We start from the raw sequence: 24,367 nt of genomic DNA on the forward strand, positions 1-24,367 counted from the left end.
GGAATGCTTCTGTATGGATTCAGACCGGTGGTACTCGGCGAGTCACATGGGTAGACTCGATGAGTTGCTTGAAGATGAGCTGGAACTCGACGAGTTGGATGAGCAACTCGGCGAGTAGGTTGAAGATAGCCTTAGACTCGGCGAGTCTGTTCTTGGACTCGGCGAGTCTTGTTGAAGAGTCCCAATATTTTCTGGTTGAGTCGAGAATCGGTGAGTCAAGGGATGACTCGGTGAGTTGGGTGCGAGTGGACTCAGAGTTGTTGGACTCGGCGAGTCTCGGGGTGACTCGGCGAGTTAGGTCGCGGATTGAGGGAAGTTCTGAGCTTGGGGACTCGGCGAGTCATCGGGTTGACTCGGCGAGTAGAGTCAGTCCGGGGTTGACTTTGACCTTGTCCAAGGGTTGACCAGTTGTCTTACAGGGGTATTTTGGTAATTAAGGGTATTTATTGAGTTGAGTGTTTTGGTGTTCAGTGGAGGAGTTCGTGTCGGAGTTTGAAGCAGCAGGATCTTATCCTTTCAGCCGGCAGTTTCGAGGTGAGTTATCCTCACTATATCAACAGGGTCTGAGGCACCAAGGTCGGCCCTTTATCAGATTGAGATCCGGGTATCTGTTGTTATGTTATTGCTTTGATATGTTTGCATCCTGGTAGTTAGGATGGTATTTGCTAGTGACTGGTTATGTCGGTATCTTGTTAGAGTATGTTGTGTTATGTGATCTGCTAGATCGGTTTGACTGAATATGAGTTGTTATGTGATTGTATGTTTATGTGCACATGGTTGTTTGGACTGGAGTTGGGTTCAGGCGGGTCCTGCTTCGTGCTGTAGGCCAAGATACCCAGGGTGGACCGGTTATTCTGAAGGCCCAGCGAGCGGTCCGGATAGGCTGTAGGCCCCACGAGGGTGGACCAGACGTGCTGAGGCTCGAAGAGTGGACCAAGCCGACTGAAGGCCCGGTGCGGGCAGACCAGTCATACTGTAGACTTAGAGAGTGGACCAGGTGGGTTGAAGGCCTGGTGCGGGTGGACCAACCACACTGCAGACTCGAAGGACATGACTGGATTCGGAGGGTGGACCAGGTGGACTGAAGGCCCGACACGATGGACCAATCTCACAGTAGACCCGATATGCATGGTTGTTCTGTGATTTGTTGTGATATAGCATGTTATGTGTATGGTATATGTGGTTGGTATTTTGGGGGTATCTCACTAAGCTTTCGGGCTTACAGTTGTGGTTTAATGCTTTTCAGGTTCATCAGGAGACTGTGGCAAGGCAAAGGCGTGACCGTACTGCTCCTCGTGTTTATGTTTTATGAAATGGACCTGGGAAACTCTGATAATAAATGTATTGACAACCTTTTTGTAATAACTTAATGAATTGGGTTGTTTTTGAAAAGCTTAAATTGGTTGGATTTTTCGGTCGTTACACGGGACCTGCTCTGTGCTGTATGCCAACATACCCAGGGCGGACCGGTTATTCCGAAGGCCCAGTGAGCGGTCTGGATAGGCTGTAGGCCCCATGAGGGCGGAACAGACGTGCCGAGGCTCGTAGAGTGGACCAATCCAACTGAAGGCCCGGTGCGGGCGGACCAGTCATACTGTAGACTCAGAGAGTGGACCAGGTGGATTGAAGGCCCGGTGCGGGCGGACCAACCACACTGCAGACTCGATATGCATGGTTGTTCTGTGATTCGATATGATATAGTATGTTATGTGTGTGGTATATGTGGTTGGTATTTTGGGGGTATCTCACTAAGCTTTCGGGTTTACAGTTGTGGTTTAAATGTTTTTCAGGTTCTTCAGGAGACCGTGACAAGGCAAAGGCGTGATCGTACCGCTCCTCGTGTTTATATTTTATGTTATGTTTCTGGGAATACTCTGATAATAAATGTATTGAAAACCCTTTTGTAAAAACTTAAAGTAATTGGGATGTTTTGAAAAGTTAAAATTTGTTGAAAAATTTATGGTCGTTACAGTTTCCAACCCCATCTTAGCCCAATAGGCCCAATAGATAGGTCTTTTGATCAACCAAGGTTCATTAGGCCAATTAGGGTTTCACTAGAACCATTAGTCACATGTTTGGGCTTTTACGCCATTTAGGGTTTTATTGGGCCCATCAGGGTTTCATTGGGCGAACTGGGGTTTATTAGTCCCTTTGTCCAAACATCCAAACGAGTCACAAACCAAACAAGGCACACCGCCACCTGACACGGTGGCCGGTGGCGGCAGCCACCACCCTAATGTGGTGGTTTTAGTTTTCTTTTCATTAATCCACTTTCTGATTACATTTTACAAGGCTTTAATTCCAAATTAAACACAATAAACACACACATACGCAACCACCCTGTGGTGGTCAACGGTGCTGTGTGGTGGCAGCCACAACCTCACGGTGGTGGTGGTGGCCGTACTCGACTTTCCGCCTTGACAAATACACAAACATATACTTCATATTACATACAACACTCCAGCCACCCACCTACTGGCTGAAGGCGGTAACAATGACGGTCTTGGGATGGGAGTGGCGGCGGCAGCAATACTTTTATGATGGCAGCCACCACCTCACGGTGGTGGGAGTGGCTTCTTTCATTTCTCAATCAAGCAGCAACGACACCAGTAATCCTTGCTTGGAAATTCAGACGCGACTACCCATCTGGTGGTGCGCTGTGACGGAAACGGCAGCCCTAACGACTTTGACAGTGGTTAAATGCGGCATTGCAGCAACGAACCAGAGAGGGGAGGGCTTTGCAACGACAACAACGGCGCTCCAAAACGCCATGCTTCACCAAGTGGCCTCAACACCCCCTCTGTCGGTCCTTACTCTTCTCCGACAGTGGATGCGACAGCGGACCATGTGGCGGTCTTCAACCGATGGCGGCGGCTAGGGTTTGGCAGCATCTCCTTGATCTTGGCAGTTCCTCTCGACAGCTGCTACGTCGTTTATGTCTTCGCCGTTGACGGTGACACCGGTGGGTCGAGCACAACAGGGAGATGGCAGCCGGAAGTTGAAGATGGAGAGGGTGGCGGCTGGATAGCATGGCTCTAGGGTTAGGGTTACGGGAGTGTTTTATACCCGACTCCAACCAAACTCACTCCCATAATGGCAACTATGGCCCCTCTTTCCAGAAATATTTTCTAAATGGCTCCTATAATTACCCATTACACCCCTGCTTCAATTATTCCTTTCATTTTAAGTCCAGCAGTTACCATTCAACCCCTCATTTACAAATTATTCTCAAATAAAGTCCATGTGTTACACTTTTAACCCCAGCCTTCAACACTCTTTACAAATTGAGTCTGAAATTTACCATTTAACCCTCTAAACTTTCAATTATAACTTTTTAACCTTCAAAATTAACTCTTTGCTACACTATTCCGCTTTTAAGGTTATTATTCATTTATCTATTTATTTCTTTATTAAATAAACATGATGTTACAATTTAGGGTTATATCCAATATGTTTTCATATCATGAATGGTGCAATATAAGAGAAAGTTGTCCTCAATAATAATAAAGATAATAAAGGTTGTGAGAAAGCAAGAGATAAAGCTAACAACTTTGGTGTTGGCCCCAACGATTAAAAAATCCCTCACTTTCATTATCTCCTCTAGCAATGGACAAAGAATGAATGATTACTTGACTTATGCTTTACGGGGCTCATAATATTTTCTGGTCAAATTTGGGTGTGTATTAAATATAAAAGTCGTGTAATTAATAATAAACTTGGTAAGATAATTGGATCTATTAATTTTTCTTGTATTTTGATAAGATCATTATCGGAACAAATTTAAAAGATTCAAATAAACAAAATAATTATAAATTTAAAACTTAAAAACCTACATCCACATTGATTTGTTCACAAATTATCACAAAGAACATGCGGTTACACTATAAGAATTTTGATCTTTAGTGGCGACGGGCGTTGGTCCAACATGTCGCCGCTAAAAGTACTAGCAGCAACGAATCATCGCTAAAAGTAACCACAGTTGGTTCGTCGCTAATGTTCCATTGGTCGCCGCTATTGCTCTCCGTCGCTACTAATGCTCTCCGTCGCCACTAAAGGTGTTGCTGCTATTTATATGTATTCACACACACACACACACACACACCACTACAAGAAACTAGAGTATTACCGGCGACAAGCGTCGTCGCTAAAAGTGGGACTTGTCGCCGCTAAAACGTCGACGCTGATGTTTCGTCGCTATTGATCGAGTTATCGCCGCTAATACTTGTCTGTCGTCGCTAAAGACCTGTCGCCGCTAATACTTTTCTGTCGCCGCTAAAGACCTGTCGCCGGTAATAACCGATTGTCGCCACTAAAGGCATCGCCGGTATTGGTGTTTTTCTTATTTATATATATATATATATATATATATATATATATATATATATATATATATATATATATATATATATATATTTCACAATAAAATTGAAAAAAAACTGGTATGATATTAATTAATCTAATCCTACATCATTCAATTCCAAAATATTAATACAGTATCCGTTTAAAATACTCGTCCGATTTAACATATAACAAAATAACAAAAATACTAGTCTAAAATACTTGCACAGATAAAACATAAAAAAATCCTACAACTATCTACTCGTCATCATCGCTCTCCTCGTTTCCTCCAGTTTCATTTCGTTGTGGCAACGAACGAAACCAATCTTCAAGCGCAACAGTACATGCTGGATCTTTTAATATTGTTTGAAACATTTCCAACTACAAATAAAACAACATAGTCTTATAAGTTAAAATTGCATTATAACATTCTATATACAAAATATACATTCCATATATCAAACTATAACCAAACTAACAATTACCAAGCTATAAAATACCAATATATCAAACTATAACAAAACTAACAATTACCAATATATAAACTACTATCAAACTAACAATTACCAAAGTTTGAAACTATTACTAAACCCACAATTACCAACATTTTAAACAATTACCAAATTTAAATAGTCTTGTCACCTCTGATTGTGGTGATGGTTGTGTTAGTGGTTGTTTTTGATCGTACATCGACACAACCGTAGAAGGTTTACGCCCGATGCCTCTGATATGGCCATGTTGAACACCCAATATTTTTTCAAAACAATTTTGTGTATCCTTCGGTGTTAGACCGCTGGCTTCAGAAGAAGCTTGAGTTTGTTGACTAATCTCAAAGAGTAAAGCATTATGTATTTTCAAAAAATAAAAAATATAATAAAAATTAGATTACTAACTACCCCTTGACGATATAAGTACTTATATGAAAATACAAATTAACCACTTACGTATTGTTGCTCGACTGTAGGACTATTAAACACCCCTTGGCGATCAGTATTGGCCATACGAAATGCTTCGATTCGATTCCATAATCATACATATATACAATAAATTCAATTCCATTTTTTCACTTTATTTTAGACATACAATACAACTTTCATATTCCAATTAATTTCATACAATTAAACAATACATCCAATTTCATACATTCAAATTCCATTTTCAAATAATTTGATTTTATAAAGGTAACTTAATTTGATTCTAAGGGTAAATTAATTAGATTTTATAATTAATTTAATATTTTCTTTTTTGTTATTAGTTTAATTTATTAAACTAACTTTATTTTATTTTAATTTTAACATTAACTTGATTTTACAACTAAATATAAACATCTAAATTTTATTTTAAGGCAATGTGATATATACATAAATTTCAATCCAACAAATGTATATATTCATGTCATTTTTTTATACATCAACGTAATCTAAACATAAATATCAAAATATACACAAAATGCATAATTAAATTCCCACAAATCTGAAGAAAAAAAAAACACACACACAAACCAACAAAATAATCCAACAAAATACATATAATCAAACAAAATTATCCAACAAAATGCATAATTAACCACTTCATATCTCAAAATACAAACATAATCACTCAATATAATTGAAAAATGCTCACATTTTATCATCTTAATTAACACAAAAACAGAAAAATCATAGAAAAAGATGAGAAATTCGACCTTGGGGGAAGGAGGGGCAATTTCGGAATTTGCAAAAATATCACCGGTTTAGCGGCGACGGGTTTTAGCGGCGACGCAAGGGCAATAGCTGCGACAGCAGCGCATTAGCGGCGACATGTGGAGAGAAAAGGTAACGCGCGTTTCCGCTTTCCTCTACAGCCGTTAGATAAAAATAAAATCCGACGGATGGGGTGAAAATGACGCGGATCGCTAAATCAAAGCATTAGCGGCGACGCCTTTAGCGGCGACATGTCATGCGTCATTTACATGTCGCCGCTATTGCTATGCGTCGCTGCTAATGATTTGATTTCTTGTAGTGCGCATACACACAAACACACACACACACACACACACACACACACACACACATATATATATATATATATATATATATATATATATATATATATATATATATATAAGGCACATACAAAATGCACATATACATATGAAAATACATAAACATACGTAATACACATATATATACATAAAAATACATATATACATACAAATACACATACAAATACATATCTACAAAATCAATATTTCATCGAGAACAGTGGTGGTTGCGGTATATTCCGGAGAGAAGGTTGAGGGATCTCAAAGTTCCGACAACCATCTCAAATGCTAGAAATTTAGTAGGGAGAAGCGAAAAAAAAATGAGAAAAATGGAGCAGAGAGGGGTGAAATTGTGAAGTTTACTTTGAAATTCCGATAAGGTCGACGATGGTGAGCAAAGAGAATAAGAGAAAACACTGAAGATCGGGAAAGAAAGTGAGAACGAAGAGGGTTTTATTGTCGACAACTTTTAGCAACGACGCGTGCTCATTGGCAGTGACACGTGGGAGGGAAAACAACGTAGAGTTTTCTACGTCGTTGGATCATCGCTTAAATCAACGGATGTGATTGAAATGATGCGGATCGCCAAAATAAGCCTTTAGCGGCGACGTGCACTCTTTAGTGGCGATACACCGGAGGGAAAACAACACAAGAGTTCTTATGTCATCATAGTCTTAGGATCATATCCTAAATCGACGGATGAGATTGAAATGGCGTGGATCACCAACAAAAGCCGACGAATACTGTAACATCCAAAAAATACTGTCCAAAAGTTTTATTTTTAAATTAAGAAATATAAGCCATTTGTCTGAAAATCACATAGTAAATAACTAAATATATATGTCAGCCAATGTATCCAAAAAGATATCATAACAAAATCATATGAGAGCATAAAACTCATAGATCATTGGTGCGGAAAAGTAAAACATCCAATTGCTTGATGATACATAAAACTTAAAGATCAAGAAGAGGATATGCTTGGAGTGCGCAGAATAACTTCATGAAAAACAATCCTTATTGTTGTCTAAAAGCGAATTGGAAAAGGAAGTATTATTAAGTCCTTCACTTTATTTATTTCATTTCATTATATTCCAGTTACCAATGCAAGAATCAACTAGAGCACTATATACCTTTTCATTTATCTATATTAATTACAGGTTGTTTACCAAGAGATATAGTAGATACTATGAAAATGCCTGGACATACAAGGATGCAAGTTTCAAGTCGCCTTCAGGTTAGCTTCTCATAATAAATTTACTAATGTTGATAACCATAATACCTACAATTATAATAAATGACCTATTGGAAACCACAATTTATTATGAGCAACCAAACCAGCCTTTGTATGATGTTTACTGCTTATCATAATATATTATAATACACCGTTTGTATGTTGTTCTAAAAACATGATTTACTATATATATCAATAGATGTTAAGTTTCCATGGTAAACAAAAGATTTCGATTAGCATTTTGCTATATATATATATATATATATATATATATATATATATATATATATATATATATATATATATATATATATATATATATATCTTATCATCTTGGTGCATGTTCTTCTTGTTATCTTTTTGTTTGTCTACCACATGCTTGATGAAATGTGAGAGTAACTAACTCCTAGAAACACAACAACATGCTCGATGTATGATCTTTGTGTTTTTTTTTCTTCTTATCTTTTTGTTCTTCTACATGCTTGTATAATGATATTTCCCGTATTTTAGAAACACCATACATTTGTAAAATGTAAGAAATAGTGCTGCACTTTTAATTGAAAGTTCTATATTTTTGGTAAACTGCGGGAAACATAATACTTCATCTTTTCTACCAATATAGGCAATGTGTTTTGATTATTATGTTCCTATAATGGATTAAAAGTAACATATGTTGTTATTATTGTCTAAGAGTAACGACTGTAAAGTACGTTACAATTGTGGTTTAAAATAAACTACATTTACTAATTATATATGTTTGTCTTACCTTTTTTTTGTCTTATCATTTATCATGTGGGGTAGCTAGTTGCACGTATAAGTTCAAATGCATTGCAAGTACAAATGCAACGAAGACTAACACAACTTGAAAAGCAATTGGCGGTTTTTATGTGAGAATTCATTAACCATATGTTAATCCACCAAATGATTCTTAGTTTTTATGTTTTAAACACTTAACAATGTATTTGACACTTTATTGTAATGTTTATTTTTTAAAAAAAATAATTTTTTTTATATGCAAAATTCTTAGTAATGTATTTGATATTCTGTAATTTAATGTAATGAATTTTTACTTCTTTTTGGCTGAATAAATGATTTTTTTTTCTTTTTTTTTTTTTTTAAAACAAAAAAGGCACTAGTGACGGATTACCGATGGAAATATCTGTCACTAAAGAGCGGTCGCAAATAGGTCGGTAAACTTGTTTCGGTCGCTGATTCTATGCCGTTTGGTATTCCATTGGTATAAGTAAATTACCTACGGAACACGATGAATTTGTGTGTTGGTAAATCGCGATTTTCTAGTAATTGATTAATGAACATAGTTAAACAAATTTCTAATTTATTGAATTTTTCACCCATGGTTTGTATCACGAGGCATTGATACTTGGCAATATATATGTGTTTTTATTAAAAGTTTTCCAAGTTATATTTTGATTGTTTAGCACGTTGGATCAATACGGTTTTACATCTACTTATTCATTTGAATGTTTAACACACGTTAATAAAATATCACATATACTTTGTCGAATAAAAGTTCTACACCAAAAGGCATTCGTTCTAACGCTAAAAATTGAGGGCTTAAGGATAGTTTTGGACTAGAATTTAGAAAATAAATAAATTAAAAAAAAAAAAAAAAAAAAAACATAATGACTTTATATGATTAGATAAGAACAAACACACAGATCTCCATTGTCAATATAATATAACACATATCAATCATCAAAAACTTCAAAGACATATTTGAAATGGCATCACTTTGCTTCATCAGCAATGTATACCTTTTACAATATAAATTCTAACATCCCACAGGATTCACCATATTATTATGTTTATTATTCCGATAGCAACTAAGTCGTGAAACAAAGCGATTTCGCATCAACGAAAACTTAATGAATAACCTCCACAACAATTTCAAACAACACACAACAAACCAGAACCAAAACCACTATGGACCTCGTGATCATGATTGATATATATATATATATATATATATATATATATATATATATATATATATTCTTGCTTCTCCTAAACATTTAAATCCTCACGGCTAACCTTTACCTTGACAGTAAATAGGGTCTCCTTTGCATCCCTTTTTCTTACCAGCGAATTAGGGAGAAGATACCACCAGGCTTTGAGATTACGCCACACTTCATTTGAGATACTACCTGAGAGGAATAGATGAGTTGCTGATTCTGTTACTTGATTACATAGGGCACACATGTTACTATTTACAATCCCCCGTTTTAGAAGGTTCTCTCTAGTTGGGAGCCTATTGTGTGCTAGCCTCCAAGCCAGAATATTGACTTTCCAATCCCGTTTTACCAGAAACTTAGATAAAATAGAAATGTGAATGTGAAATCTTAAGGAGGACACCGTATATTCTCCAGACGTTTCCAAACTCCACCTCCACGATGGTTGTTGTTTGGACTGGGTCTCTATAAAGAGGCTTTTGAAGTCAACATAATCTTTCAAGAGGGTTGCAGGTAAATTTGCTATAGTGCCCCAACAAGAGCCTTTTCGTTTAGCCCTAGACGGGGCATTAAATCCACCATCATAACCGTATATTGTATTGATCACTGATTTCCATAACTCCTGCCTATCATTCTTGAACTGCCACCACCATTTTCCAAGCAAGGCCAGGTTTTGGGCCTTAAGACTACCAATGTTTAGACCGCCATCTTCTATTTTAGAGAGAACCTTTTCCTAGCCAATCCTAGCTAATTTTACCTTCTCAGATGAACCACCCCAAAAGAAATGCAACCTCACTTTTTCTAAGGATTTTATCACTTTAACCGGGGCTTTATATAATGAAAACAAAAATGTTTCCCAGCCCAGATTTACATAAGATTAATATACCGCCGAAGGAGATTGTTGAAGACTTGCATTTGGAGAGTCTGGCTTGAAATATATTTAATAGTGTTCCACTGGGAAATTCTCGATATTGTCGCCCCTACAGGTATTCCCATGTAAATAAATGGCAAACTACCAACAGAGCAATTGATGCTCCTAGCTACCATTTCGATTTCGAAGTCAAACACTTTGCTTTTACATATATTCACCTTAAGCTTGGATGCTAGTTCGAAACACCAAAGTATTCTAATTAGGTTTTTAGCGTTTTGATTCGAGCACTCACTAAGGAAGATCACGTCATCTGCGTATTGGAGATGAGTTATACACGAACCATTTTTTGGAAGAGAAATACCATTGAAGATATGTTGGGCAATGGCTTCCATTAAAGCTACATTAATTTCCTCAGCAGCTAGGATGCACAGAAAAGGAGACAATGGGTCTCCTTGGCGGACACCTCTTTCAAATGGGAATTCTTTAGTAGCAGATCCATTGACGATCACCGAAGCCCGAGCTGACGATAAGTAACCCCAAATCCATCTACACCACTTAGAGCCAAATTTCATTTGTGTCATTACTGAGTCGAGATGTTTCCAATTGACACAGTCGAATGCCTTTTTAAAATCCAATTTGAAAGAGAAAAGCTTTTGACTTGCTTTTCTTTATCCAATATATGACCTCATTTACAATCAGCAGACAATCTAGGATGATACAATCTTTTAAGAAGGCCATTTGGGTAGCGCTGATAATAGACGAAATGACATTCTTTAGTCTCTCGGCTAGCAGTTTTTGAGATGATTTTGTATAGACGCCCAATCAGGCTTATTGGTCTAATAGGACTTGGTAGAAATCATCAAAAATAAAATAAAATAAAAAAAGAACTTCTGTTTGAACTACGGTTTACCGTTTTCGTTATTTATAAGACTTGTACATATAAACCAATTTTCATGAACTACGAAAGATTATGAACCAAATCGACCAATAATTAAAAATATCAACAAATGAAACATAGATAAGGTTGTGAATATTTGAAATTGTAGAACTTATTAGATGTTGGTGATTTGTTTCACTAATTAAATTTAAATGTAATTGGTTGACTTGTTTACTAAAATCAATCTTGATGAATATTAAACAAGTATGGAAGGTGTGGGAATGCACATTTGTTTAAGTTTATTCAAGATTAAAAGTTCACGGTCATTTAGGGACGAAACCCCTGAATCAACGGGGGTTCGGGGGCAGCCCCTCTAGGAGCGGGGTCCAAGTGGCAGCAGCTCCTGGCGGGGTCCAAAGGGCAGAGCCCCTGGCTGTGGTTGAGCTTTGAATTAATCCTTATAGAAAACCCCAATTTATGACAGTTTTTTGATTGTTGGAAAACTGTTTTATGATAGTTTTGATAGTTTTCAGACAAAGGAGGTATTTAACCAATTTTTGGTCAGTTTTTTTGTACTCATGAAATTCATACTTCTTATTCTCTATTTTGAATCTCTTCTGAGTCTTATCCAATCAAATATTAGCTAGTACCACCCAAATACTTTTATTTGAAAGTGAAATCACAATTCTCAGAATATCGAAGTGCCTTTATTAACCCGAAATTCTAATAAAAATCAAAGTATTTTGTGATCATGGAAAGTGGTGAATATGTGAAGGACGTGATAAGCAAGTTTGACAAACTGAACAAGTTTCAAGGACAAGATTTTTGTAGATGGCAGAACAAGATGCACTTTCTCCTCACTACTCAGAAGGTGGTGTACATTCGAAGTGTTCCCCAAACCATATCAGAAAAGAAAGTTAGAGTGCACGCCGCAGCATCTCGCCTTGCCTTTACCCATAGGCTCCGATGTACCTGAAACAAATTCAGAGACGGTAAGCTGAAAACTTAGTGTGTCCCCCAGAGCATACTCCACACGAACCACATATCACATTGGTAACACTAGTCAAAATAGGTGAATAACAATCACGTGTGATTATACATATGAAAATACATAAACATACGTAATACACATATATATACATAAAAATACATATATACATACAAATACACATACAAATACACATCTACAAAATCAATATTTCATCGAGAACAGTGGTGGTTGCGGTATATTCCGGAGAGAAGGTTGAGGGATCTCAAAGTTTCGACAACCATCTCAAATGCTAGAAATTTAGTAAGGAGAAGCGAAAAAAAAATGAGAAAAATGGAGCAAAGAGGGGTGAAATTGTGAAGTTTACTTTGAAATTCCGATAAGGTCGACGATGGTGAGCAAAGAGAATAAGAGAAAACACTGAAGATCGGGAAAGAAAGTGAGAACGAAGAGGGTTTTATTGTCGACAACTTTTAGCAACAACGCGTGCTCATTGGCAGTGACACGTGGGAGGGAAAACAACGTAGGGTTTTCTACGTCGTTGGATCATCGCTTAAATCAACGGATATGATTGAAATGATGCGGATCGCCAAAATAAGCCTTTAGCGGCGACGTGCACTCTTTAGTGGCGATACACCGGAGGGAAAACAACACAAGAGTTCTTATGTCATCATAGTCGTAGGATCATATCCTAAATCGACGGATGAGATTGAAATGACGTGGATCGCCAACAAAAGCCGACGAATACTGTAACATCCAAAAAATACTGTCCAAAAGTTTTATTTTTAAATTAAGAAATATAAACCATTTGTCTGAAAATCACATAGTAAATATATATATATGTCAGCCAATGTATCCAAAAAGATATCATAACAAAATCATATGAGAGTATAAAACTCATAGATCATTGGTGCGGAAAAGTAAAACATCCAATTGCTTGATGATACATAAAACTTAAAGATCAAGAAGAGGATATGCTTGGAGTGCGCAGAATAACTTCATGAAAAACAATCCTTATTGTTGTCTAAAAGCGAATTGGAAAAGGAAGTATTATTAAGTCCTTCGCTTTATTTATTTCATTTCATTATATTCCAGTTACCAATGCAAGAATCAACTAGAGCACTATATACCTTTTCATTTATCTATATTAATTACAGGTTGTTTACCAAGAGATATAGTAGATACTATGAAAATGCCTGGACATACAAGGATGCAAGTTGCAAGTTGCAAGTCGCCTTCAGGTTAGCTTCTCATAATAAATTTACTAATGTTGATAACCATAATACCTACAATTATAATAAATGACCTATTGGAAACCACGATTTATTATGAGCAACCAAACCAGCCTTTGTATGATGTTTACTGCTTATCATAATATATTATAATACACCCTTTGTATGTTGTTCTAAAAACATGATTTACTATATATATCAATAGATGTTAAGTTTCCATGGTAAACAAAAGATTTCGATTAGCATTTTGCTATGTGTATATATATATATATATATATATATATATATATATATATATATATATATATATATATATATATATATATATATATATCTTATCATCTTGGTGCATGTTCTTTTTGTTATCTTTTTGTTATCTTTTTGTTTGTCTACCACATGCTTGATGAAATGTGAGAGTAACTAACTCCTAGAAACACAACAACATGCTCGATGTATGATCTTCGTGTTTTTTTTTCTTCTTATCTTTTTGTTCTTCTACATGCTTGTATAATGATATTTCCCGTATTTTAGAAACACCATACATTTGAAAAAAGTAAGAAATAGTGCTGCACTTTTAATTGAAAGTTCTATATTTTTGGTAAACTGCGGGAAACATAATACTTCATCTTTTCTACCAATATAGGCAATGTGTTTTGATTATTATGTTCCTATAATGGATTAAAAGTAACATATGTTGTTATTATTGTCTAAGAGTAACGACTGCAAACTACGTTATAATTGTGGTTTAAAATAAACTACATTTACTAATTATATATGTTTGTCTTACCTTTGTTTTGTCTTATCATTTATCATGTGGGGTAGCTAGTTGGAGGTATAAGTTCAAATGCATTGCAAGTACAAATGCAACGAAGACTAACACAACTTGAAAAGCAATTGGCGGTTTTTATGTGAGAATTCATTAACCATATGTTAATCCACCAAATGATTCTTAGCTTTTATGTTTTAAACACTTAACAATGTATTTGACACTTTATTGTAATGTTTATTTTTTAAAAATAATATTTTTTTATATGCTAAACACTTAGTAATGTATTTGACATTCTGTAATTTAATGTAATGAATTTTTACTTTTTTTGGCTGAATAAATGATTTTTTTTTTCTTTCTTTCTTTTTTTTTTTAAAAACAAAAAAGGCATTAGTGACGGATTACCATTTGGTATTCCATTGGTATAAGTAAATTACCTACGGAACACGATGAATTTGTGTGTTGGTAAATCGCGATTTTCTAGTAATTGATTAATGAACATAGTTAAACAAATTTCTAATTTATTGAATTTTTCACCCATGGTTTGTATCACGAGGCATTGATACTTGGCAATATATATGTGTTTTTATTAAAAGTTTTCCAAGTTATATTTTGATTGTTTAGCACGTTGGATCAATACGGTTTTACATCTACTTATTCATTTGAATGTTTAACACACGTTAATAAAATATCACATATACTTTGTCGAATAAAAGTTCTACACCAAAAGGCATTCGTTCTAACGCTAAAAATTGAGGGCTTAAGGATAGTTTTGGACTAGAATTTAGAAAATAAATAAATTAAAAAAAAAAAAAAAAAAAAAAACATAATGACTTTATATGATTAGATAAGAACAAACACACAGATCTCCATTGTCAATATAATATAACACATATCAATCATCAAAAACTTCAAAGACATATTTGAAATGGCATCACTTTGCTTCATCAGCAATGTATACCTTTTACAATATAAATTCTAAAATCCCACAGGATTCACCATATTATTATGTTTATTATTCCGATAGCAACTAAGTCGTGAAACAAAGGGATTTCGCATCAACGAAAACTTAATGAATAACCTCCACAACAATTTCAAACAACACACAACAAACAAGAACCAAAACCACTATCGACCTCGTGATCATGATATATATATATATATATATATATATATATATATATATATATATATATATATATATATATATATATATATATATATATATTCTTGCTTCTCCTAAACATTTAAATCCTTACGGCTACCTTTATCTTGACAGTAAATAGGGTCTCCTTTGCATCCCTTTTTCTTACCGGCATTGTAAGACTTTGATCCCTTGCCGTCAACGGCCTTACCTTGATTCATACCTTTATAAGTGATATGGCCACCGGTTTTTTCTGCCTCCCCCATAATCCACCTATTTATTTCTGTATCCATCTGAAACTCGATCTCTTCGTCGAACTCAACAACATGGATGCACTCCACCGTGGTGCTGCCGTTGCATGGCGTCATCCACCCATCACACTCTTTCACCATAGTCGTCATCATCATCATCGTCATCATTGATAGTGATAACATGGCTGTAGTGAAGCTGATAGGGCTTCGTCGTCCATTGATGATCACCATCTTCGTTTTCTGACGAGAATTAGGGTTTGGATGGTGTTTCAGTTCTAGATCATTCCTTATAATGAAGTCGTTAATGGAATTGCTTTGTTGGATAGCGAGCTACCTTTTGCTTAGTTTATATATATATTTTTTCTTTACCATATTATTTCTTTTATATATTATAATTTATTAGCACCCATTCATTACTTTTGTAGTAAAGGATAAGGAGAACCTATACTGTGACCTCTTTTTTTTTTTTTCCTTGAATTCCTCTTTTCATAAAGCTAGCTACCCTCTCTTTTACATAAGTAAATCATTTTTGTGTTCACCGACGGTTTTAAGTCCATGTTTTGCACCTAGAGCTTATATAATTAGTGATACATGTGTAAAAGGTTATTTTTTATTTAACAAATTAATATAAAGGGTTAAAAAATTATTTCCTACCGAACAACCTAGTACAAAAAATTATTTTCTGCAAAGTACCAAGACAAATGGATCAGTTTTTTTTGTCTTACTATTAGTAAATTTTGTTTTAACCCATTGTGTATTGGCCATTTCTATAATTTTACAATTACGTAGAGATCATTTTTTAAATTCTATAAAAAATTAAAAACACATGTAGCACTTATGAAATATTTTCATTTTGCCTATGGACCATTATGTAAGTTTTATGGGATAAGGGTGACTATTTGAAACGAACTGAACAAAACAGGACAAACTTTTGGACGAGATGTAATTTGGTAGAAATTAGTGGATCTTGGACTAGACCGATAATCGGTCCAAATTTGGGTTTTCCGGTTCTTGTACCCGTTAGACCGGTACAATTTTATATCTGTATGTATGATACAACTTGTTGAAAGGCAACCGAAAGTTAATTTATTTATTATGATTGTATGGGTGAATATTTGGATCAAACTGGTTTTTCAAAAATTTGTGGACCTTAGACCGAACCTGTTGACGCCACCGGTCCAAGGGTTTAAATGTTCACCTCTACTCGTAAGTCGTAACTATTTTTGTTATTTTGTTTTACACTGTTACAAGGGTCATTTTTGTAAATTTAGTATTAAGTATGCATTATTTGTGACATTTTTATTTCTTGCTATTACAAATGGATGAACTGTTTTTATAAATTTATCTTATGCATATATACATTATTTCTATAAATTTATTACTAAGTGGGCACCTTTGCTGTAATGTTTATTTCAATCTAATATAAATGGACATTTTCTATAACTTTACTATTCATAACAGACTATTTCTATAATTTTGCTTTTACACAAAAATCATTTTTATACTTTTACAAATTAGAAAGAGCATTTTTTTTATGTGAATTTAGGCCAAATAAAAAACACCGTAAATATAAAAGTATAAAATGTCTATGTACACTACGAATGTTAAAAGGACCATGCTAAGATTTGGGAAACGATATTTAGGCTCTAGTTTTTTTTCTTTTTTTTTTTTTTTTTGAACAGCAAAATGCATTAGATAAATCAAAACCAGCAGTGACTGTAACATTATAGTACCAATAAAGAAATCATCAAAAACAACAAACAAAATGCAGCTAAACTACAAGGCCAACTAATGTATAAAACCCCGGAAGGCTAACACCAAGGGTAATTTCGTCCACAACACCCATAGAATGAAGTGACCAACCACTAAAGTTTCTCAAGTGATAATTCAAAAACCAAAACCCATTCTCCAGCTATCATCCTGAGAGGTTTTGTCAACAATCTCCAACCGAACATCAGGGGCAAAATGGTCCAGCTGCAACCTTTAACAAAAATAGAAGAGAACCAGGATACACTAGGAATTGTAGACTTCGAAAGATCCCACAACTCACACCTATGTAAAGACAGTACCCCGGGAAAGAAATGACTGAGGTCAAATGGATAAAGACCATTGCAACTCCCTGGATTTCATAGCATAAGGCAGGTTCAATCAGAAAATAAAATCATATCGACACCGGTTTGGCAATTCCTCATGGGGGGATGAATCAAGAGAATTTTGAATTAGAACTTTAGATTTTTGTTCATCCCTCGCTGCAATAGTATCTCGGGGTTTGCAGCGATAACTTGGTATATCTACTATACGACCATTGACTAAAATATGTCTATGGTTAACTAATTGGCGAGCTCCCGGAATAGTCGGAGCCATACCCAAGCGAAAAAGAATGTTATCAAGGCGCATTTCAAGTAATTGTAGTAAAACCTGACCTGTTGACCCTTTTGCCTTTCCGGCGATATGAAAGCACAACCAGAACAATACATTCCAAACTTAAGCACAAGCACCACATTATTTGCAATCTTAGCTAAGAGACTTGAAGTAGCTCCCTGATGGTCATTCAATTACAATCGACTATCTAGAAAATTAGGAGGAAAAAGATCAACTATTGGCATGTAACCACCACAAACTCACATGAAAACCTAACTCACAAGAACCGAATAGAGAAACAACATACGCACGCCCAAAGGAAATACTAGAACCCTACTCACACACCCATGTATGAAGATACACGAAGGAAGTGCAACTACTTGCAGACAACAAACCCATAGAAGTCTACCCAAAAGAACTGAAACACACACCAAACGCACACATGTCTGGAAGAACGCACACCACAAGACACCACATATAAATATAGGATCAAAACACCATTCCATACATCCGATTGCATTGTTTTTTATTCTGGAACTTCTTCATAAATGGGATAAGGATTGAATTTCATTTGACAAACCTTTATAAGATCGTAGATTGCTTGAGTGAACTTTCAAGTTCCTGTGATTCCAAATGATCCAAATATAAACCAGCATGATGGCCGATTGGATTTGGGTAAGCCCATTGTTACTGGAGACTTTGTTTTTCCAGAAGAACAAGTCAGACACTGATACCAGCGAATTAGGGAGAAGATACCACCAGGCTTTGAGATTACGCCACACTTCATTTGAGAGGAATAGATGAGTTGCTGATTCTGTTACTTGATTACATAGGGCACACATGTTACTATTTACAATCCCCCGTTTTAGAAGGTTCTCTCTAGTTGGGAGCCTATTGTGTGCTAGCCTCCAAGCCAGAATATTGACTTTCCAATCCCATTTTACCAGAAACTTAGGTAAAATAGAAATGTGAATGTGAAATCTTAAGGAGGACACCGTATATTCTCCAGACGTTTCTAAACTCCACCTCCACGATGGTTGTTGTTTGGACTGGGTCTCTATAAAGAGGCTTTTGAAGTCAACATGATCTTTCAAGAGGGTTGCAGGTAAATTTGCTATAGTGCCCCAACAAGAGCCTTTTCGTTTAGCCCTAGACGGGGCATTAAATCCACCATCATAACCGTATATTGTATTGATCACTGATTTCCATAACTCCTGCCTATCATTCTTGAACTGCCACCACCATTTTCCAAGCAAGGCCAGGTTTTGGGCCTTAAGACTACCAATGTTTAGACCGCCATCTTCTATTTTAGAGAGAACCTTTTCCTAGCCAATCCTAGCTAATTTTACCTTCTCAGATGAACCACCCCAAAAGAAATACAACCTCACTTTTTCTAAGGATTTTATCACTTTAACCGGGGCTTTATATTATGAAACCAAAAATGTTCCAAGACTTCCCAGCCCAGATTTACATAAGATTAATCTACTGCCGAAGGAGATTGTTGAAGACTTGCATTTGGAGAGTCTGGCTTGAAATTTATTTAATAATGTTCCAATGGGAAATTCTCGATATTGTCGCCCCTACAGGTATTCCCATGTAAATAAATGGCAAACTACCAACAGAGCAATTGATGCTCCTAGCTACCATTTCGATTTTGAAGTTGTGTATTCTGATACCAAACACTTTGCTTTTACATATATTCACCTTAAGCTTGGATGCTAATTCGAAACACCAAAGTATTCTAATTAGGTTTTTAGCGTTTTGATTCGAGCACTCACTAAGGAAGATCACGTCATCTGCGTATTGGAGATGAGTTATACACGAACCATTTTTTGGAAGAGAAATACCATTGAAGATATGTTGGGCAATGGCTTCCATTAAAGCTACATTAATTTCCTCAACAGCTAGGATGAACAGAAAAGGAGACAATGGGTCTCCTTGGCGGACACCTCTTTCAAATCGGAATTCTTTAGTAGCAGATCCATTGACGATCACCGAAGCCCGAGCTGACGATAAGTAACCCCAAATTCATCTACACCACTTAGAGCCAAATTTCATTTGTGTCATTACTGAGTCAAGATGTTTCCAATTGATACAGTCGAATGCCTTTTTAAAATCCAATTTGAAAGAGAAAAAGCTTTTGACTTGCTTTTCTTTATCCAAGATATGACCTCATTTACAATCAACAGACAATCTAGGATGATACAATCTTTTAAGAAGGCCATTTAGGTAGCGCTGATAATAGACGAAATGACATTCTTTAGTCTCTCGGCTAGCAGTTTTTGAGATGATTTTGTATAGACGCCCAATCAGGCTTATTGGTCTAATAGGACTTGGTAGAAATCATCAAAAATAAAATAAAATAAAAAAAGAACTTCTGTTTGAACTACGGTTTACCGTTTTCGTTATTTATAAGACTTGTACATATAAACCAATTTTAATGAACTACGAAAGATTATGAACCAAATCGACCAATAATTAAAAATATCAACAAATGAAACATAGATAAGGTTGTGAATATTTAAAATTGTAGAACTTATTAGATGTTGGTGATTTGTTTCACTAATTATATTTAAATGTAATTGGTTGACTTGTTGACAAAAATCAATCTTGATGAATATTAAACAAGTATGGAAGGTGTGGGAATGCACATTTGTTTAAGTTTATTCAAGATTAAAAGTTCACGTTCATTTAGGGACGAAGCCCCTGAATCAACGGGGGTTCGGGGGCAGCCCCTCTAGGAGCGGGGTACAAGTGGCGGCAGCTCCTGGCGGGGTCCAAAGGGCAGAGCCCCTGGCTGTGGTTGAGCTTTGAATTAACCCTTATAGAAAACCCCAATTTATGACAGTTTTTTAATTGTTGGAAAACTGTTTTATGATAGTTTTGATAGTTTTCAGACAAAGGAGGTATTTAACCAATTTTTGGTCAGTTGTTTTGTACTCATGAAATTCATACTTCTCATTCTCTATTTTGAATCTCTTCTGAGTCTTATCCAATCAAATATTAGGTAGTACCACCCAAATACTTTTATTTGAAAGTGAAATCACAATTCTCAGAATATCGAAGTGCCTTTATTAACCCGAAATTCTAATAAAAATCAAAGTATTTTGTGATCATGGAAAGTGGTGAATATGTGAAGGACGTGATAAGCAAGTTTGACAAACTGAACAAGTTTCAAGGATAAGATTTTTGTAGATGGCAGAACAAGATGCTTTTTCTCCTCACTACTCAGAAGGTGGTGTACATTCTAAGTGTTCCCCAAACCATATCAAAAAAGAGAGTTTGAGTGCATGCCGCAGCATCTCGCCTTGCCTTTGCCCTTAGGCTCCGATGTACCTGAAACAAATCCAAAGACGGTAAGCTGAAAACTTAGTGAGTCCCCCAGAGCATACTCCACACAAACCACATATCACATTAGTAACACTAGTCAAAATAGGTGAATAACAATCACATGTGATTATACCAATCATGTAATGTGATTTTGTTAAACTAGTAGTTTAGTAAACTCACTATGTATTTCATGATAATTCTAATATAAATATGAACTTTCCTACATACTTTATGTAGCACCTGGTTCCTGGTACGTAAATCTTATTTGAGTATTTTCCATTTTTAGCCTTGGACTCGGCGAGTCAAAGGTCCGACTCGCCGAGTAGAGATGGGACCCGAGACACGTTTAAGTTGGCGACTCGCCGAGTCCAGGATATGGACTCGCTGAGTCGCCGCTGTTGGATGAAACCCTAAGTTTCAGGGGTTTGCACCCTATTTAATCCCTCTTTCCACCCCAAGCCAGCCCCTATTCACCCTCAGAGCCCTACACCTCGTTCTAAGCCTCGTTTTTGTGAATTTGAAGCCATTTGGTGTGTCCTCTTGAAGCTTGGAGTGAGTAGGAAAGGAGATCAAGAAGAAGAAGAAGAGGTCAAGCACCCTTGAGCTATTTCAGAGTGTTCACTAAGGTATGGCTCGTTTTCCCCATGTTTTCATGCTTATGGCCCCATTAAAGTCCTTCTTGAACCATTTTCCAAGCTTGTGTATGTGGAGGGTTCATTTTAGGCTGATTATCCTCTAGATCTAGGTGGAATCGAGCTCCAGGAGCTTGGATCCACTGCCTTTATGGACCCATGTTGCTTGTACACCCTAGATCTACTCTTTTGGTGCATTTTGAACCCTAAAACTCTCATTGAGGAATATTTGCACGTAAAGTTGAAAACTTTACGTGTTATTCATGCTCTAGAAACCCATATCTGTGAATGGCATGGACTGGAATCGAGTAACATCACGTATATAGTGAGTGCACGGTAATGACTCGGCGAGTCGTTCATCTTACTCGGCGAGTCTGCTCGCGAGTCTCCGAGTTTGTCCCCTTTTAGCTGTGTCGAGTTGTGTGGTGAGTCCAGGGTGGACTCGGTGAGTTGGAAGCCAAAACTCACCCATAATAGAACTCGGCGAGTCGATGCCCAGACTCGGCAAGTTCAAGGCAATCTCCTTAGATCAAGATCATACTCGACGAGTTATTCATACAATTCGGCAAGTCTCAGCATAGGTGTTCATCGGATGAAGATGAACTCGCCAAGCTGTTCATACAACTCGGTGAGTATGATGAAGGACTTCAACATCAGTTTGGATGAAGAACTCGTCGAGTCAACGCCTAACTCGACGAGTAGAAACAGAATCCAGGTCAGTCGTTTGGACATGGACTCGACGAGTTGGAGAGCCAACTCGGCGAGTCGGGTCAACTGGAAGTTGACTCTGACTTTGACTTAGGGCATGATCAGGGGTAAAAGGGTCATTTTACCCAAATGACAGTTAGTAGTGATTGGTTGAGGATGTTGTGGGAATTACAGCCGGAGGATTTCCGGAGCAGCAGCAGCAGCAGGCAGTTGATTCCCACACGGACCAACAGCTATTTCGAGGTGATTTTCCTTTCAGTAGTAACGGGTCTAAGGCACCAAGGTCAGCCCGTATAGACGAGACGTTAGTATTAGAGTGTGGGCTGATCCCGTATCTCTTAGTTGAGTTGATTATGATATATGCCAGTATGATAGAGTTGTCTATACTTGCTGTCTGTGTGATACTTGTATGATATGAGGTGGCGGTTGAGTGTGGGCAAGGCCCGTATCTCTCCGAGAGTGGAGTGTGTGCTAGGCCCGTATTTCCCATATAGTGAAGTGTGGGCAGGGCCCGTATCTTCACGAGTGTGGGCGAGTCCTGTATCTCCCAGATAGCGAAGTGTGGGTAGGGCCCGTATCTTCCCGAGTGTGGGCGAGGCCCGTAACTCCTAGTTGAATGTTGTTTGTTATATGCTTGCATGGTATGAGGTATTATGTGGGAACTCACTAAGCTTTGTGCTTACGGTTTACAGTTTTGGTTTTAGGTACCTCTTCAGCTATGGGAAAAAAGCCGGTGCGGTAGCAGCATATCACACATACGCTTTTGTTTTTCCGCACAATAGATTTTCTGGGATGTACTCTGAATTCTCATTTTGATGTCACCAGATTTCAGACATGGATTATTATCATAAATGTTTTGTAATGATGTTTTACGCTTTAACCTAAATTAAAAAAAAATGAAATTTTTAACCGGTAATTTTGGGGTGTTACAAGTTGGTATCAGAGCCCTGGTTTGAGAGATTCGGACACACCTTCGGGGGTGTCTGAACTCAAATCGAGGGATTAAAAAGATTTTCTAAAAACAAAATGTTTCAAAAAAAAATTGAGAAAAGAGTTTGAGAAAGAATGAAGTGTGTGATGTGCGCGACTGGCCTAGCTCAAGTAAGTTTTCCCCAAAATACCCATACAAGTTTATGTTATGTTTATCAGCTTTTGTAGAACATCATGCTAGAATAGGAATAAGGATCTAGGAGTGATGCCTTATGTGCCTGCTTTATGTGCTTCAGTATATGAAAGAATTGCATGCTAGGGTTGAGTAGACAGCAGTAGGGTAGCCTGTTTAGGTTATTCCTGATAGTACGAGTTTAGCAATGTATGCTAGTTTAGTGCTCTCTATGAGGATAGAGTTGCTTGAGATTGTTTTCCTTATGTCCAAATGTTGTTTGCTTTGTGCTATGTGGGCTTTGAAGTGATGGGAGTTAACTGTTAGGTGAATACGTTAAAGTCACATGTGATCAGGGTTGTATAATCTCAGAGTCTTGGATTTGACTCTATTGTGTAGCTCTTGTTTGAGTCCTAACCGTTGTAGGGATGAGTCCCTTACTCGAAGGATTATCCGAGCCTCATCACATGTGATTGTATTCAGGTAATAGTTAATTGGCATCACCAAGAGGCCTTCAACAGCTGAGGACTGGGTTGGATGGAG

General features: G+C 36.7%; 1 long non-coding RNA gene across 1 annotated transcript; it reads left to right on the forward strand.

Moving 5' to 3' along the window:
* The first annotated feature begins 13,373 nt into the window (after window positions 1–13,373).
* Window positions 13,374–14,559, forward strand: LOC145039593 (uncharacterized). The gene is made up of 2 exons (XR_013679826.1): window positions 13,374–13,539; window positions 14,353–14,559. It is a non-coding gene; the product is annotated as an uncharacterized LOC145039593 (long non-coding RNA).
* The last annotated feature ends 9,808 nt before the right edge of the window (window positions 14,560–24,367 follow it).

The sequence above is a fragment of the Lactuca saligna genome, chromosome 4 (assembly GCF_052625555.1).
Source record: "Lactuca saligna cultivar CGN05327 chromosome 4, ASM5262555v1, whole genome shotgun sequence".
In the NCBI taxonomy this organism is placed as follows: Eukaryota; Viridiplantae; Streptophyta; class Magnoliopsida; order Asterales; family Asteraceae; genus Lactuca; species Lactuca saligna.